The sequence below is a fragment of the Cibotium barometz genome, chromosome 44 (assembly GCF_041138505.1).
Source record: "Cibotium barometz isolate CiBa-2024 chromosome 44, ASM4113850v1, whole genome shotgun sequence".
Taxonomy (NCBI): Eukaryota; Viridiplantae; Streptophyta; class Polypodiopsida; order Cyatheales; family Cibotiaceae; genus Cibotium; species Cibotium barometz.
In genome coordinates this window covers 35,262,206-35,281,955 of record NC_141089.1, presented here as the reverse complement: position 1 = coordinate 35,281,955, position 19,750 = coordinate 35,262,206, and positions in this window count along the sequence as shown.

Here is a 19,750-nt window from a genome sequence, read left to right as displayed (position 1 = left end):
GGCATCATTACCTTTATGGTGGTCATTTTTATGTGAGAAGTGATCATTGTGTGTTGAAGTAATTCCTCTCCCAACCGAATCTATCTCCTACGCAAAGAAGAAACCTCGCAAAATTATGATTTTGAGATGAGCTATATAAAGGGCAAGGATAATGTAGTGGCTGATGCTCTATCAGTTATACCTAAAGTATACAGACATTGGGTCATGGAATTTCAAAAGGAAGATCTCTTAAATAAGGGGGTGTCACAAATGGTGCTGAAATTACGACCTGGTTCTCATAAAGAGTTCCCTCGTTTTTTGGCTACGTAATGGTCTCATTTTTACTACAAAGATAGAGTCTACATGGTTCCCATAATGGTCTCATTTTTTACTACAGAGATAGAGTCTACATGTGGTACCTACATACAAAATGCATTCTTCATCAATGGTGGGGCAATTGGGAATATTCAAGTCCTTTGATAAGATAAGAAAGAGCTTCTAGAGGAAAGGGATGTGGAAGGACTTACATGCTCCTGTCACACAAGATGTATGCATTTTCAACCTGATAAGGTAAGCCGGGTGGGTTTCTTTAACTTGCCTATCAATTTTCGATGGGGAAGTGGATCCATATTTCTATGGATCTTACTATAGGTCTTCCACACACAAAGAAAGGTTGAGATAGCTTATATGTGGCTTGTGGTATCACATTTCATCTCTACAAATGTCAAGTATACGACATCCATGGTTGCAAGGCCATTGGTAGTCCATGTATTCAGGTTGCATGGTGTACTACAACGTATTGCGAGTGACCAGGATGTCAAATTCATGAGTTCATTTTAGATTACTTTGTTTGATATTATGCAAACCAAGCGACCGCCAAGCATCGCTACCATCCCGAGATTTAAGGTCAAATAGAGATCACGACGAATAAGTTTACACTTAAAAAGTGTGTGGGACGAATGGTCAGCTTTAGCCCATTTTTCCTACAATAGTACCTCATCTCGTGAGAGTATTGGCATGCCGCTTTCTAAGGCATTGTGTATAGTTAGAAAAGGTGAATGCATGCCGCCGTGCCACCTTTTGAGGCACTGTGTATGCTTAGATGGTGAATGCCACCTTTTGAGGCATCGCGTATGGTTAGAAGGCAACTGCACCCATGATAGCTGTCGAGCAAAAGGGAGTGAATCCAAATGCAAAAGAGAAAGTGGAGATAGTGAATGCTCTTCTCCCCAAAAATGCGAGGCAAACATGAAAGTAATCTCAATGAAGCATTATGCCGATGCCCATAGGAGAATTCGGAACTCCAAGAAGGAGATTGGGAATCAAAGCTAATGGACTGTGTGATTGTTTTATAGCATTGCAAAGAGGATGATATGGTGGTTGAGAACAAGAAACAAATGCATGAGGGCATGGCTGAACTATGAGTTTCATGATATGCTTTAAATTCTGAAGATTCAACCAACAAAAGGAGATTTGTATGATCAAGAGATGATGGCTATTTTGCATTATGCCATCAAGAAGTGGCATCATTACCTTTACGATATGAGTGATTTTTATGTGAGAAGTGATCATCGTATCGTGCATTGAAGTAATTCTCTCCTGTGACCGAATCCGTCTCCTAAGCGAAGAAGGTGGTTGTTTGGCGACCTTGCAAAATTATGATTTTGAGATCGCGTGTATAATTACCAACAACAGGATAATGTGGCAGCCCGCCGGCTGAGATTATGATACGGTTCTCATAAAGAGTTGCCTTCTTTCTAGCTATGAAATAGTCTCATTTTTACTACAAAGATAGAGTCAACATGGTGCCTACATCAAAAGTTACAAGCAAAGGCCGATCGAACAAATACATTCTTCACCAATGGTGTGGGGCAGTCAGGAGTATTCAAGACCGTTGCCTTCACCAACGATGTGGCAATCAAGAGTATTCAGGACCATTGAGATAGGATAAGGAAAAGGGCTTCTATTAGAAAGGGATGTGGAAGGACTTCCATGCTTTTCTCACATAAGATGTACGCCTTCTCAACTTAATAAGAACCCAATACAAATAAGTCCGATGGGCTACCTCAACTTGCCTACTCTCGAAGGGAAGTGGATTTGTATTTCTATGGATTTCACTATGGGTCTTCCACACACAAAGAAACATTAGGATAGGGCATGTGTGTCTGTGAATAGGTTGACAAGGGTGGAACATTTCATCTCTAGAAAGTTTGAGTATATGACATCTATGGCTGCAAGGCAGTGGGACTTTAAGAGCATGAAAAAGGAAAGACTTGGTAATCAAAGAATATGGTTCCACCATCAAATTGTTGTACAAATGATTACATGACATTGTCCTTTTTCCTTGGAAGAAAGGGTATTTGTAAGTTGAAGGCTAACTTACGGTGTCATGGTAGACTTTCCATGTTTGGGTGGACTACTAGTACTCTCTATGATATGTATACTCCATGTATAATGAGTGCATTTTCTTGATCTCTCACTAGATCCCTTTCTTGCATTGTTGGTATCAGAGCTCTACTTAAAGCCATTGATCCCTTTCTTACATTGCAATGTATTAGATTCTTTATGGTAGTCATTTTTATGTCAGAAGTGATCCATGTGCATTGAAGTAATTCCTTTCCGAACCGAGTCTATCTCCTAAGCAAAGAAGGTGGGTGTGGCAGCCTTACAAAATTATGATTTTGAGATTGCCTATACAAAGAGCAAGAATAATGTGGTGGGACCGATGCTTAAATGTTCACTATCGACTATTTCCAAAGTACACAAAGATTGAGTTCTGGAAATTCAAGAGGAATATCCGTTAAATAAGGAGGTGCCACGAATGGTGCAGGAATTACAACACGGTTCTTAGAAAAGAGTTGCCTCGCTTCTGGCTACAAAGATCTATAGAGTCTACATGGTGCCTATAGGGCATCATAAAAAATTACAAGCAAAGGCTGATCTGAGAAATGCATTCTTCAGCACAACGATGGGGCAGTTGGGAATTTCAACACCTTTGATAAGATAAGAGCTTCTAATTGAGAGGAACGTGAGGAACTTACATGCTTCTGTCCCACAAGATGTATGTATGCAGTGGATTCGCATTTCAGTGGATTTCACTATATGGGTCTTCCACACACACAAAGAAAGGTTGCGATAGCTTACATGTGGTGGTGGATAGGTTGACAAGGGTGGCACATTTCATCTCTACAAAGGTCAAGGATACGACATCTATCGTTTTTGCGAGGCAATTTTGGGATCCTACCTTGAAGTTACATGGTGTACCACAACATATTCTAAGTGATCAAGAATGCCAAATCCATGATAAGTTCCTTTTGCAAACAATTTGTTTGAGATCATGCAAACCAAGTTGACGCCAAGCATCGCTACCATCCTGAGATCAAAGGTCCAAACAAAGGGCGTGAATAAGTGGGTGGAAACTTAGTTTGAGATAGCATTTCCATGATGCTCAAAGTGTGTGGGATGAAGGCTCAGCTTTACTCAAGTTTTCCTACTATTAATAGTACTACTCATCATCATGAGAGTATTAGCAGGCCACCTTTTTGAGGCATCGTGTATGTTTAGAAAGTGAATGGTGCGCACCTATGATAGTTGTCAAGTAAGAAGGAGTGAATCCAAATGAGAAAGAGGAAGTGAGGTAGTGCATGCTCTTCTCCAACAATGCAATGCAAACATGAAAGCGAGCTCAAGTGAGAGTCAAGAATTATGTCGAAGCCCATAGAACTCCACCTCTGGAGCTTCAAGAAGGAGATTAAATGTTTTTTAGGAGCTACAAATACTCAAGGGAACCGAAGCAAATGGGCTGTGTATTTGTTTTATGCCTAGCAGAGAGGATGGTATGATATGGTTGAGAACAAGAAACAAATGCAGAGGGCATGGCTGAACTATTGGATGAGTTTCATGATATTCCAAAGAATCTACCAACAAAAAGAGATGTATATGCATCTGTATGATCAAGAGATGAGCGCTATCTTTCGTGCCGTCAAGAAGTGGCATCATTACCTTTATGGTAGTCATTTTTATGTGAGAAGTGATCATTGTGTGTTGAAGTAATTCCTCTCCCAACCGAATCTATCTCCTACGCAAAGAAGAAACCTCGCAAAATTATGATTTTGAGATGAGCTATATAAAGGGCAAGGATAATGTAGTGGCTGATGCTCTATCAGCTATACCTAAAGTATACAAACATTGGGTCATGGAATTTCATCTCTTAAATAAGGGGGTGTCACAAATGGTGCTGAAATTACGACCTGGTTCCATAAAGAGTTGCCTCGTTTTTTGGCTACATAATGGTCTCATTTTTACTACAAAGATAGAGTCTACATGGTGCCTATGTCGAAAATTACATGGTTCAAGTCTTACTTACGGTGTCATGGCAGACTTTCCATGTTTGGGTGGACTACTAGTACTCTCTATGATAAGTATACTCCATGTATAATGAGTGCATTTTCTTGATCTCTCACTAGATCCCTTTCTTGCATTGTTGGTATCAGAGCTCTACTTAAAGCCATTGATCCCTTTCTTACATTGCAATGTATTAGAGCTTTATGGTAGTCATTTTATGTGAGAAGTGATCCATGTGCATTGAAGTAATTCCTCTCCGAACCGAGTCTATCTCCTAAGCAAAGAAGGTGGGTGTGGCAGCCTTGCAAGATTATAAAGAGCAAGAATAATGTGGTGGGGCCGATGCTTAAATGTTCACTATCGACTATTTCCAAAGTACACAAAGATTGAGTTCTGGAAATTCAAGAGGAATATCCGTTAAATATGATCAAGAGATGAGCGCTATCTTTCGTGCCGTCAAGAAGTGGCATCATTACCTTTATGGTAGTCATTTTTATGTGAGAAGTGATCATTGTGTGTTGAAGTAATTCCTCTCCCAACCGAATCTATCTCCTACGCAAAGAAGAAACCTCAAAATTATGATTTTGAGATGAGCTATATAAAGGGCAAGGATAATGTACTAGCTGATGCTCTATTAGCTATACCTGAAGTATACAAACATTCGATCATGGAATTTCAAAAGGAAGATCTCTTAAATAAGGGGGTGTCACAAATGGTGCTGAAATTACGACTTGGTTCTCATAAAGCGTTGCCTCGTTTTTTGGCTATGTAATGGTCTCATTTTTACGACAAAGATAGAGTCTACATGGTGCCTACGTAATAGAGTCTCATTTTTCCCATAATGGTCTCGTTTTTTACTATAGAGAGAGTCTACATGTGGTACCTACATAAAAAATGCATTCTTCATCAATGGTGGGGCAATTGGGAATATTCAAGTCCTTTGATAAGATAAGAAAGAGCTTCTAGAGGAAAGGGATGTGGAAGGACTTACATGCTCTTGTCACACAAGATGTATGCCTTTTCAACCTGATAAGGTAAGCCCGGTGGGTTTCTTCAACTTGCCTATCAATTTTCGATGGGTAAGTGGATCCATATTTCTATGGACCTCACTATGGGTCTTCTACACACAAAGAAAGGTTGAGATAGCTTATATGTGGCTTGTGGTGGCACGTTTCATCTCTACAAAGGTCAAGTATACGACATCCGTGGTTGCAAGGTAATTGGTGGTCCATGTATTCAGGTTACATGGTGTACTACAACGTATTGAGAGTGACCAGGATGTCAAATTCATGAGTTCATTTTAGATTACTTTATTTGATATCATGCAAACCAAGCGACTACCAAGCATCGCTACCTTCCTGAGATTTAAGGTCAAATAGAGATCACGATGAATAAGTTTACACTTAAAAAGTGTGTGGGATGAATGCTCGGCTTTAGCCCATTTTTCCTACAATAGTACCTCATCTCGTAAGAGTATTGGCATGCCGTCGCGCCACCTTTTGAGGCATCGCGTATGGTTAGAAGGCAACTGCACCCATGATAGCTGTCGAGCAAAAGGGAGTGAATCCAAATGCAAAAGAGAAAGTGGAGATAGTGAATGCTCTTCTCCCCAACAATGCAAGGCAATCATGAAAGTAATCTCAATGAAGCATTATGCTGATGCCTATAGAAGAATTCAAGAGGAATATACGTTAAATAAGGAGGTGCCACAAATGGTGCACGAATTACAACACGGTTCTTAGAAAAGAGTTGCCTCGCTTCTGGCTACAAAGATCTATAGAGTCTACATGGTGCCTATAGGCATCATAAAAAATTACAAGCAAAGGCTGATCTGAGAAATGCATTCTTCAGCACAACGATGGGGCAGTTGGGAATTTCAACACCTTTGATAAGATAAGAGCTTCTAATTGAGAGGAACGTGAGGAAATTACATGCTTCTGTCCCACAAGATGTATGTATGCAGTGGATTCGTATTTCTATGGATTTCACTATATGGGTCTTCCACACACACAAAGAAAGGTTGCGATAGCTTACATGTGGTGGATAGGTTGACAAGGGTGGCACATTTCATCTCTACAAAGGTCAAGGATACGACATCTATCGTTTTTGCGAGGCAATTTCGGGATCCTACCTTGAAGTTACATGGTGTACCATAACATATTGTAAGTGATCAAGAATGCCAAATGCATGATGAGTTCATTTTGCAAACAATTTGTTTGAGATCATGCAAACCAAGTTGACGCCAAGCATCGCTACCATCCTGAGATCAAAGGTCCAAACAAAGGGCGTGAATAAGTGGGTGGAAACTTAGTTTGAGATAGCATTTCCATGATGCTCAAAGTGTGTGGGATGAAGGCTCCGCTTTACTCAAGTTTTCCTACTATTAATAGTATTGCTCATCATCATGAGAGTATTGGCACGCCACTTTTCTGAGGTATCGTGTATGGTTAGAAAGTGAATGGTGCGCACCTATGATAGTTGTCAAGTAAGAAGGAGTGAATCCAAATGAGAAAGAGGAAGTGAGGTAGTGCATGCTCTTCTCCAACAATGCAAGGCAAACATGAAAGCGAGCTCAAGTGAGAGTCAAGAATTATGTCGAAGCCCATAGAACTCCACCTCTGGAGCTTCAAGAAGGAGATTAAATGTTTTTTAGGAGCTACAAATACTCAAGGGAACCGAAGCAAATGGGCTGTGTATTTGTTTTATGCCTAGCAGAGAGGATGGTATGATATGGTTGAGAACAAGAAACAAATGCAGAGGGCATGGCTGAACTATTGGATGAGTTTCATGATATTCCAAAGAATCTACCAACAAAAAGAGATGTATATGCATCTGTATGATCAAGAGATGAGCGCTATCTTTCGTGCCGTCAAGAAGTGGCATCATTACCTTTATGGTAGTCATTTTTATGTGAGAAGTGATCATTGTGTGTTGAAGTAATTCCTCTCCCAACCGAATCTATCTCCTACGCAAAGAAGAAACCTCGCAAAATTATGATTTTGAGATGAGCTATATAAAGGGCAAGGATAATGTAGTGGCTGATGCTCTATCAGCTATACCTAAAGTATACAAACATTGGGTCATGGAATTTCATCTCTTAAATAAGGGGGTGTCACAAATGGTGCTGAAATTACGACTTGGTTCCATAAAGAGTTGCCTCGTTTTTTGGCTACGTAATGGTCTCATTTTTACTACAAAGATAGAGTCTACATGGTGCCTATGTCGAAAATTACATGGTTCAAGTCTTACTTACGGTGTCATGGCAGACTTTGCATGTTTGGGTGGACTACTAGTACTCTCAATGATAAGTATACTCCATGTATAATGAGTGCATTTTCTTGATCTCTCACTAGATCCCTTTCTTGCATTGTTGGTATCAGAGCTCTACTTAAAGCCATTGATCCCTTTCTTACATTGCAATGTATTAGAGCTTTATGGTAGTCATTTTATGTGAGAAGTGATCCATGTGCATTGAAGTAATTCCTCTCCGAACCGAGTCTATCTCCTAAGCAAAGAAGGTGGGTGTGGCAGCCTTGCAAGATTATAAAGAGCAAGAATAATGTGGTGGGGCCGATGCTTAAATGTTCACTATCGACTATTTCCAAAGTACACAAAGATTGAGTTTTGGAAATTCAAGAGGAATATCCGTTAAATATGATCAAGAGATGAGCGCTATCTTTCGTGCCGTCAAGAAGTGGCATCATTACCTTTATGGTAGTCATTTTTATGTGAGAAGTGATCATTGTGTGTTGAAGTAATTCCTCTCCCAACCGAATCTATCTCCTACGCAAAGAAGAAACCTCAAAATTATGATTTTGAGATGAGCTATATAAAGGGCAAGGATAATGTACTAGCTGATGCTCTATTAGCTATACCTGAAGTATACAAACATTCGATCATGGAATTTCAAAAGGAAGATCTCTTAAATAAGGGGGTGTCACAAATGGTGCTGAAATTACGACTTGGTTCTCATAAAGCGTTGCCTCGTTTTTTGGCTATGTAATGGTCTCATTTTTACGACAAAGATAGAGTCTACATGGTGCCTACGTAATAGAGTCTCATTTTTCCCATAATGGTCTCGTTTTTTACTATAGAGAGAGTCTACATGTGGTACCTACATAAAAAATGCATTCTTCATCAATGGTGGGGCAATTGGGAATATTCAAGTCCTTTGATAAGATAAGAAAGAGCTTCTAGAGGAAAGGGATGTGGAAGGACTTACATGCTCTTGTCACACAAGATGTATGCCTTTTCAACTTGATAAGGTAAGCCCGGTGGGTTTCTTCAACTTGCCTATCAATTTTTGATGGGGAAGTGGATCCATATTTCTATGGATCTTACGATAGGTCTTCAACACACAAAGAAAGGTTGAGATAGCTTATATGTGGCTTGTGGTGGCACATTTCATCTCTACAAAGGTCAAGTATACGACATCCGTGGTTGCAAGGTAATTGGTGGTCCATGTATTCAGGTTACATGGTGTACTACAACGTATTGAGAGTGACCAGGATGTCAAATTCATGAGTTCATTTTAGATTACTTTATTTGATATCATGCAAACCAAGCAACTACCAAGCATCGCTACCTTCCTGAGATTTAAGGTCAAATAGAGATCACGATGAATAAGTTTACACTTAAAAAGTGTGTGGGATGAATGCTCGGCTTTAGCCCATTTTTCCTACAATAGTACCTCATCTCGTAAGAGTATTGGCATGCCGTCGCGCCACCTTTTGAGGCATCGCGTATGGTTAGAAGGCAACTGCACCCATGATAGCTGTCGAGCAAAAGGGAGTGAATCCAAATGCAAAAGAGAAAGTGGAGATAGTGAATGCTCTTCTCCCCAAAAATGCAAGGCAATCATGAAAGTAATCTCAATGAAGCATTATGCCGATGCCTATAGAAGAATTCAAGAGGAATATACGTTAAATAAGGAGGTGCCACAAATGGTGCACGAATTACAACACGGTTCTTAGAAAAGAGTTGCCTCGCTTCTGGCTACAAAGATCTATAGAGTCTACATGGTGCCTATAGGCATCATAAAAAATTACAAGCAAAGGCTGATCTGAGAAATGCATTCTTCAGCACAACGATGGGGCAGTTGGGAATTTCAACACCTTTGATAAGATAAGAGCTTCTAATTGAGAGGAACGTGAGGAAATTACATGCTTCTGTCCCACAAGATGTATGTATGCAGTGGATTCGTATTTCTATGGATTTCACTATATGGGTCTTCCACACACACAAAGAAAGGTTGCGATAGCTTACATGTGGTGGATAGGTTGACAAGGGTGGCACATTTCATCTCTACAAAGGTCAAGGATATGACATCTATCGTTTTTGCGAGGCAATTTCGGGATCCTACCTTGAAGTTACATGGTGTACCATAACATATTGTAAGTGATCAAGAATGCCAAATGCATGATGAGTTCATTTTGCAAACAATTTGTTTGAGATCATGCAAACCAAGTTGACGCCAAGCATCGCTACCATCCTGAGATCAAAGGTCCAAACAAAGGGCGTGAATAAGTGGGTGGAAACTTAGTTTGAGATAGCATTTCCATGATGCTCAAAGTGTGTGGGATGAAGGCTCCGCTTTACTCAAGTTTTCCTACTATTAATAGTATTGCTCATCATCATGAGAGTATTGGCACGCCACTTTTCTGAGGTATCGTGTATGGTTAGAAAGTGAATGGTGCGCACCTATGATAGTTGTCAAGTAAGAAGGAGTGAATCCAAATGAGAAAGAGGAAGTGAGGTAGTGCATGCTCTTCTCCAACAATGCAAGGCAAACATGAAAGCGAGCTCAAGTGAGAGTCAAGAATTATGTCGAAGCCCATAGAACTCCACCTCTGGAGCTTCAAGAAGGAGATTAAATGTTTTTTAGGAGCTACAAATACTCAAGGGAACCGAAGCAAATGGGCTGTGTATTTGTTTTATGCCTAGCAGAGAGGATGGTATGATATGGTTGAGAACAAGAAACAAATGCAGAGGGCATGGCTGAACTATTGGATGAGTTTCATGATATTCCAAAGAATCTACCAACAAAAAGAGATGTATATGCATCTGTATGATCAAGAGATGAGCGCTATCTTTCGTGCCGTCAAGAAGTGGCATCATTACCTTTATGGTAGTCATTTTTATGTGAGAAGTGATCATTGTGTGTTGAAGTAATTCCTCTCCCAACCGAATCTATCTCCTACGCAAAGAAGAAACCTCGCAAAATTATGATTTTGAGATGAGCTATATAAAGGGCAAGGATAATGTAGTGGCTGATGCTCTATCAGCTATACCTAAAGTATACAAACATTGGGTCATGGAATTTCAAAAGGAAGATCTCTTAAATAAGGGGGTGTCACAAATGGTGCTGAAATTACGACCTGGTTCTCATAAAGAGTTGCCTCATTTTTTGGCTACATAATGGTCTCATTTTTACTACAAAGATAGAGTCTACATGGTGCCTATGTCGAAAATTATAACACGGTTCCCATAATGGTCTCATTTTTTACTACAGAGATAGAGTCTACATGTGGTACCTACATACAAAATGCATTCTTCATCAATGGTGGGGCAATTGGGAATATTCAAGTCCTTTAATAAGATAAGAAAGAGCTTCTAGAGGAAAGGGATGTGGAAGGACTTACATGCTCTTGTCACACAAGATGTATGCCTTTTCAACTTGATAAGGTAAGCCCGGTGGGTTTCTTCAACTTGCCTATCAATTTTTGATGGGGAAGTGGATCCATATTTCTATGGATCTTACGATAGGTCTTCAACACACAAAGAAAGGTTGAGATAGCTTATATGTGGCTTGGGTGTCACATTTTATCTCTACAAATGTCAAGTATACGACATCCATGGTTGCAAGGTTTTTGGTGGTCCATGTATTCAGGTTGCATGGTGTACTACAACGTATTGCGAGTGACCAGGATGTTAAATTCATGAGTTCAATTTAGATTACTTTGTTTGATATCATGCAAACCAAGCGACTGCCAAGCATCGCTACCATCCCGAGATTTAAGGTCCAATAGAGATCACGACGAATAAGTTTACACTTAAAAAGTGTGTGGGACGAATGGTCGGCTTTAGCCCATTTTTCCTACAATAGTACCGCATCTCGTGAGAGTATTGGCATGCCGTTTTCTAAGGCATTGTGTATAGTTAGAAAAGGTGAATGCATGCCGCCGCGCCACCTTTTGAGGCACTGTGTATGCTTAGATAGTAAATGCCACCTTTTGAGGCATTGCGTATGGTTAGAAGGCAACTGCACCCATGATCGTTGTCGAGCAAAAGGGAGTGAATCCAAATGCAAAAGAGAAAGTGGAGATAGTGAATGCTCTTCTCCCCAAAAATGCGAGGCAAACATGAAAGTAATCTCAATGAAGCATTATGCCGATGCCCATAGGAGAATTTGGAACTCTAAGAAGAAGATTGGGAATCAAAGCTAATGGACTGTGTGATTGTTTTATAGCATTGCAAAGAGGATGATATGGTGATATGAGTGATTTTTATGTGAGAAGTGATCACCGTACCGTGCATTGAAGTAATTCTCTCCTAATCCGTCTCCTAAGCAAAGAAGGTGGTTGGCAACCTTGAAAAATTATGATTTTGAGATCGCGTGTATAATCAACAATAGGATAATGTGGCAGCCTCTGGCTGAGATTATGATAGGACTCCACCTTTGGAGCTTCAAGAAGGAGATTAAATGTTTTTTAGGAGCTACAAATACTCGAGGGAACCAAAGCAAATGGGCTGTGTATTTGTTTTATAGCCTAGCAGAGAGGATGGTATGATATGGTTGAGAATAAGAAACAAATGCATGAGGGCATGGCTGAACTATTGGATGAGTTTCATGATATGTTTTAAATTCCAAAGAATCTACCAACAAAAAGAGATGTATATGCATGTGTATGATCAAGACATGAGTGCTATCTTTCGTGCCGTCAAGAAGTGGCATCATTACCTTTATGGTAGTCATTTTTATGTGAGAAGTGATCATTGTGTGTTGAAGTAATTCCTCTCCCAGCCGAATCTATCTCGCAAAATTATGATTTTGAGATGAGCTATATAAAGGGCAAGGATAATGTAGTGGCTGATACTCTATCAGTTATACCTTACGCAAAGAAGAAACCTCGCAAAATTAGGATTTTGAGATGAGCTATATAAAGGGCAAGGATAATGTAGTGGCTGATACTCTATCAGTTATACCTAAAGTATACAAACATTGGGTCATGGAATTTCAAAAGGAAGATCTCTTAAATAAGGGGACGTCAGAAATGGTGCTAAAATTACAACCTGGTTCTCATAAAGAGATGCCTCGTTTTTTGGCTACGTAATGGTCTCACTTTTACTACAAAGATAGAGTCTACATGGTGCCTATGTCGAAAATTACAACATGGTTCCCATAATGGTCTCATTTTTTACTACAGAGATAGAGTCTACATGTGGTACCTACAAAAAAAATGCATTCTTCATCAAATGGTGGGGCAATTGGGAATATTCAAGTCCTTTGATAAGATAAGAAAGAGCTTCTAGAGGAAAGGGATGTGGAAGGACTTACATGCTCTTGTCACACAAGATGTATCCCTTTTCAACCTCATAAGGTAAGCCCGATGGGTTTCTTCAACTTTCCTATCAATTTTCGATGGGGAAGTGGATCCATATTTCTATGGATCTCACTATGGGTCTTCCACACACAATGAGAGGTTGAGATAGCTTATATGTGGCTTGTGGTGGCACATTTCATCTCTACAAAGGTCAAGTATACGACATCCGTGGTTGCAAGACAATTGGTGGTCCATGTATTCAGGTTACATGGTGTACTACAACGTATTGAGAGTGACCAGGATGTCAAATTCATGAGTTCATTTTAGATAAATTCATGAGTTAATTTTAGATTACTTTATTTGATATCATGCAAACCAAGCGACTGCCAAGCATCACTACCTTCCCGAGATTTAAGGTCAAATAGAGATCACGACGAATAAGTTTACACTTAAAAAGTGTGTGGGACGAATGGTCGGCTTTAGCCCATTTTTCCTACAATAGTACCTCATCTCGTGAGAGTATTGGCATGCCGCTTTCTAAGGCATTGTGTATAGTTAGAAAAGGTGAATGCATGCCACCGCGACACCTTTTGAGGCACTGTGTATGCTTAGATGGTGAATGCCACCTTTTGAGGCATCGCGTATGGTTAGAAGGCAAACATGAAACTAATCTCAATGAAGCATTATGCCGATGCCCATAGGAGAATTCGGAACTCCAAGAAGGAGATTAAGAATCAAAGCTAATGGACATGGCTGAACTATGAGTTTCATCATATGCTTTAAATTCTGAAGATTCTACCAACAAAAGGAGATTTGTATGATCAAGAGATGATGGCTATTTTGCATGCCATCAAGAAGTGGCATCATTACCTTTAGGATATGAGTGATTCTTATGTGAGAAGTGATCACCGTACCGTGCATTGAAGTAATTCTCTCCTGTGTGACCGAATCCGTCTCCTAAGCGAAGAAGGTGGTTGGCAACCTTGCAAAATTATGATTTTGAGATCGCGTGTATAATCAACAATAGGATAATGTGGCGGCCTGGCTGAGATTATGATATGGTTCTCATAAAGAGTTGCCTTCTTTCTAGCTATGAAATGGTCTCATTTTTACTGCAAAGATAGAGTTTACATGGTGCCTACATCAAAAGTTACAAGCAAAGGCCGATCGAACAAATACATTCTTCACCAATGGTGTGGGGCAGTCAGGAATATTCAAGACCGTTGCCTTCACCAACGGTGTGGCAATCAAGAGTATTCAGGACCGTTGATAGGATAAGGAAAAGGGCTTCTATTAGAAAGGGATGTGGGAAGGACTTCCATGCTTTTCTCACAAGATGTATGCCTTCTCAACTTAATAAGAACCCAATACATATAAGTTCGATGGGCTACTTCAACTTGCCTACTCTCGAAGGGAATTGGATTCGTATTTCTATGGATTTCACTATGGGTCTTCCACACACAAAGAAACATTGGGATAGGGCATGTGTGTCTCTGAATAGGTTGACAAGGGTGGAACATTTCATCTCTATATAGTTCGAGTATATGACACTATGGCTGCAAGGCAGTGGGATTTTAAGAGCATAAAAAAAGGAAAGACTTGGTAATCAAAGAATGTGGTTCCACCATCAAATTGTTGTACAAATGATTACATGATGTTGTCCTTTTCCCTTGGAAGAAAGGGTATTTGTAAGTTGAAGTCTTACTTACGGTGTCATGGCAGACTTTCCATGTTTGGGTGGACTACTAGTACTCTCTAGGATAAGTATACTCCATGTATAATGAGTGATTTTCTTGATCTCTCACTAGATCCCTTTCTTGCATTGTTGGTATCAGAGCTCTACTTAGAGCCATTGATCCCTTTCTTACATTGCAATGTATTAGAGGTTTATGGTAGTCATTTTATGTCAGAAGTGTTTGAGATAGCATTTCCATGATGCTCAAAGTGTGTGGGATGAACGCTCAGCTTTACTCAAGTTTTCCTACTATTAATGGTACTGCTCTCATCATCATGAGAGTATTGGCACGCCACCTTTCTGAGGCATCGTGTATGGTTAGAAAGTGAATAGTGCGCACCTATGATAGTTGTCAAGTAAGAAGGAGTGAATCCAAATGAGAAAGAGGAAGTGAGGTAGTGCATGCTCTTCTCCAACAATGTAAGGCAAACATGAAAGCGAGCTCAAGTGAGAATCAAGAATTATGTCGAAGCCCATAGGACTCCACCTTTGGAGCTTCAAGAAGGAGATTAAATGTTTTTAGGAGCTACAAATACTCGAGGGAACCAAAGCAAATGGGCTGTGTATTTGTTTTATAGCCTAGCAGAGAGGATGGTATGATATGGTTGAGAATAAGAAACAAATGCATGAGGGCATGGCTGAACTATTGGATGAGTTTCATGATATGTTTTAAATTCCAAAGAATCTACCAACAAAAAGAGATGTATATGCATGTGTATGATCAAGACATGAGTGCTATCTTTCGTGCCGTCAAGAAGTGGCATCATTACCTTTATGGTAGTCATTTTTATGTGAGAAGTGATCATTGTGTGTTGAAGTAATTCCTCTCCCAGCCGAATCTATCTCGCAAAATTATGATTTTGAGATGAGCTATATAAAGGGCAAGGATAATGTAGTGGCTGATACTCTATCAGTTATACCTTACGCAAAGAAGAAACCTCGCAAAATTATGATTTTGAGATGAGCTATATAAAGGGCAAGGATAATGTAGTGGCTGATACTCTATCAGTTATACCTAAAGTATACAAACATTGGGTCATGGAATTTCAAAAGGAAGATCTCTTAAATAAGGGGGCGTCAGAAATGGTGCTAAAATTACAACCTGGTTCTCATAAAGAGTTGCCTCATTTTTTGGCTACGTAATGGTCTCATTTTTACTACAAAGATAGAGTCTACATGGTGCCTATGTCGAAAATTACAACATGGTTCCCATAATGGTCTCATTTTTTACTACAGAGATAGAGTCTACATGTGGTACCTACAAAAAAAATGCATTCTTCATCAAATGGTGGGGCAATTGGGAATATTCAAGTCCTTTGATAAGATAAGAAAGAGCTTCTAGAGGAAAGGGATGTGGAAGGACTTACATGCTCTTGTCACACAAGATGTATCCCTTTTCAACCTCATAAGGTAAGCCCGGTGGGTTTCTTCAACTTGCCTATCAATTTTCGATGGGGAAGTGGATCCATATTTCTATGGATCTCACTATGGGTCTTCCACACACAATGAGAGGTTGAGATAGCTTATATGTGGCTTGTGGTGGCACATTTCATCTCTACAAAGGTCAAGTATACGACATCCGTGGTTGCAAGACAATTGGTGGTCCATGTATTCAGGTTACATGGTGTACTACAACGTATTGAGAGTGACCAGGATGTCAAATTCATGAGTTCATTTTAGATAAATTCATGAGTTAATTTTAGATTACTTTATTTGATATCATGCAAACCAAGCGACTGCCAAGCATCACTACCTTCCCGAGATTTAAGGTCATTTAGAGATCACGACGAATAAGTTTACACTTAAAAAGTGTGTGGGACGAATGGTCGGCTTTAGCCCATTTTTCCTACAATAGTACCTCATCTCGTGAGAGTATTGGCATGCCGCTTTCTAAGGCATTGTGTATAGTTAGAAAAGGTGAATGCATGCCACCGCGACACCTTTTGAGGCACTGTGTATGCTTAGATGGTGAATGCCACCTTTTGAGGCATCGCGTATGGTTAGAAGGCAAACATGAAACTAATCTCAATGAAGCATTATGCCGATGCCCATAGGAGAATTCGGAACTCCAAGAAGGAGATTAAGAATCAAAGCTAATGGACATGGCTGAACTATGAGTTTCATCATATGCTTTAAATTCTGAAGATTCTACCAACAAAAGGAGATTTGTATGATCAAGAGATGATGGCTATTTTGCATGCCATCAAGAAGTGGCATCATTACCTTTAGGATATGAGTGATTCTTATGTGAGAAGTGATCACCGTACCATGCATTGAAGTAATTCTCTCCTGTGTGACCGAATCCGTCTCCTAAGCGAAGAAGGTGGTTGGCAACCTTGCAAAATTATGATTTTGAGATCGCGTGTATAATCAACAATAGGATAATGTGGCGGCCTGGCTGAGATTATGATATGGTTCTCATAAAGAGTTGCCTTCTTTCTAGCTATGAAATGGTCTCATTTTTACTGCAAAGATAGAGTTTACATGGTGCCTACATCAAAAGTTACAAGCAAAGGCCGATCGAACAAATACATTCTTCACCAATGGTGTGGGGCAGTCAGGAATATTCAAGACCGTTGCCTTCACCAACGGTGTGGCAATCAAGAGTATTCAGGACCGTTGATAGGATAAGGAAAAGGGCTTCTATTAGAAAGGGATGTGGGAAGGACTTCCATGCTTTTCTCACAAGATGTACGCCTTCTCAACTTAATAAGAACCCAATACATATAAGTTCGATGGGCTACTTCAACTTGCCTACTCTCGAAGGGAATTGGATTCGTATTTCTATGGATTTCACTATGGGTCTTCCACACACAAAGGCAGTGGGATTTTAAGAGCATAAAAAAGGGAAAGACTTGGTAATCAAAGAATGTGGTTCCACCATCAAATTGTTGTACAAATGATTACATGATGCTGTCCTTTTCCCTTGGAAGAAAGGGTATTTGTAAGTTGAAGTCTTACTTACGGTGTCATGGAAGACTTTCCATCTTTGGGTGGACTACTAGTACTCTCTATGATAAGTATACTCCATGTATAATGAGTGCATTTTCTTGATCTCTCACTAGATCCCTTTCTTGCATTGTTGGTATGAGAGCTCTACTTAAAGCCATTGATCCCTTTCTCACATTGCAATGTATTAGAGCTTTATGGTAGTCATTTTATGTCAGAAGTGTTTGAGATAGCATTTCCATGATGCTCAAAGTGTGTGGGATGAACGCTCAGCTTTACTCAAGTTTTCCTACTATTAATGGTACTGCTCTCATCATCATGAGAGTATTGGCACGCCACCTTTCTGAGGCATCGTGTATGGTTAGAAAGTGAATAGTGCGCACCTATGAAAGTTGTCAAGTAAGAAGGAGTGAATCCAAATGAGAAAGAGGAAGTGAGGTAGTGCATGCTCTTCTCCAACAATGTAAGGCAAACATGAAAGCGAGCTTAAGTGAGAATCAAGAATTATGTCGAAGCCCATAGGACTCCACCTTTGGAGCTTCAAGAAGGAGATTAAATGTTTTTAGGAGCTACAAATACTCGAGGGAACCAAAGCAAATGGGCTGTGTATTTGTTTTATAGCCTAGCAGAGAGGATGGTATGATATGGTTGAGAATAAGAAACAAATGCATGAGGGCATGGTTGAACTATTGGATGAGTTTCATGATATGTTTTAAATTCCAAAGAATCTACCAACAAAAAGAGATGTATATGCATGTGTATGATCAAGACATGAGTGCTATCTTTCGTGCCGTCAAGAAGTGGCATCATTACCTTTATGGTAGTCATTTTTATGTGAGAAGTGATCATTGTGTGTTGAAGTAATTCCTCTCCCAGCCGAATCTATCTCGCAAAATTATGATTTTGAGATGAGCTATATAAAGGGCAAGGATAATGTAGTGGCTGATACTCTATCAGTTATACCTTACGCAAAGAAGAAACCTCGCAAAATTAGGATTTTGAGATGAGCTATATAAAGGGCAAGGATAATGTAGTGGCTGATACTCTATCAGTTATACCTAAAGTATACAAACATTGGGTCATGGAATTTCAAAAGGAAGATCTCTTAAATAAGGGGGCGTCAGAAATGGTGCTAAAATTACAACCTGGTTCTCATAAAGAGTTGCCTCATTTTTTGGCTACGTAATGGTCTCATTTTTACTACAAAGATAGAGTCTACATGGTGCCTATGTCGAAAATTACAACATGGTTCCCATAATGGTCTCATTTTTTACTACAGAGATAGAGTCTACATGTGGTACCTACAAAAAAAATGCATTCTTCATCAAATGGTGGGGCAATTGGGAATATTCAAGTCCTTTGATAAGATAAGAAAGAGCTTCTAGAGGAAAGGGATGTGGAAGGACTTACATGCTCTTGTCACACAAGATGTATCCCTTTTCAACCTCATAAGGTAAGCCCGGTGGGTTTCTTCAACTTGCCTATCAATTTTCGATGGGGAAGTGGATCCATATTTCTATGGATCTCACTATGGGTCTTCCACACACATGAGAGGTTGAGATAGCTTATATGTGGCTTGTGGTGGCACATTTCATCTCTACAAAGGTCAAGTATACGACATCCGTGGTTGCAAGACAATTGGTGGTCCATGTATTCAGGTTACATGGTGTACTACAACGTATTGAGAGTGACCAGGATGTCAAATTCATGAGTTCATTTTAGATAAATTCATGAGTTAATTTTAGATTACTTTATTTGATATCATGCAAACCAAGCGACTGCCAAGCATCACTACCTTCCCGAGATTTAAGGTCAAATAGAGATCACGACGAATAAGTTTACACTTAAAAAGTGTGTGGGACGAATGGTCGGCTTTAGCCCATTTTTCCTACAATAGTACCTCATCTCGTGAGAGTATTGGCATGCCGCTTTCTAAGGCATTGTGTATAGTTAGAAAAGGTGAATGCATGCCACCGCGACACCTTTTGAGGCACTGTGTATGCTTAGATGGTGAATGCCACCTTTTGAGGCATCGCGTATGGTTAGAAGGCAAACATGAAACTAATCTCAATGAAGCATTATGCCGATGCCCATAGGAGAATTCGGAACTCCAAGAAGGAGATTAAGAATCAAAGCTAATGGACATGGCTGAACTATGAGTTTCATCATATGCTTTAAATTCTGAAGATTCTACCAACAA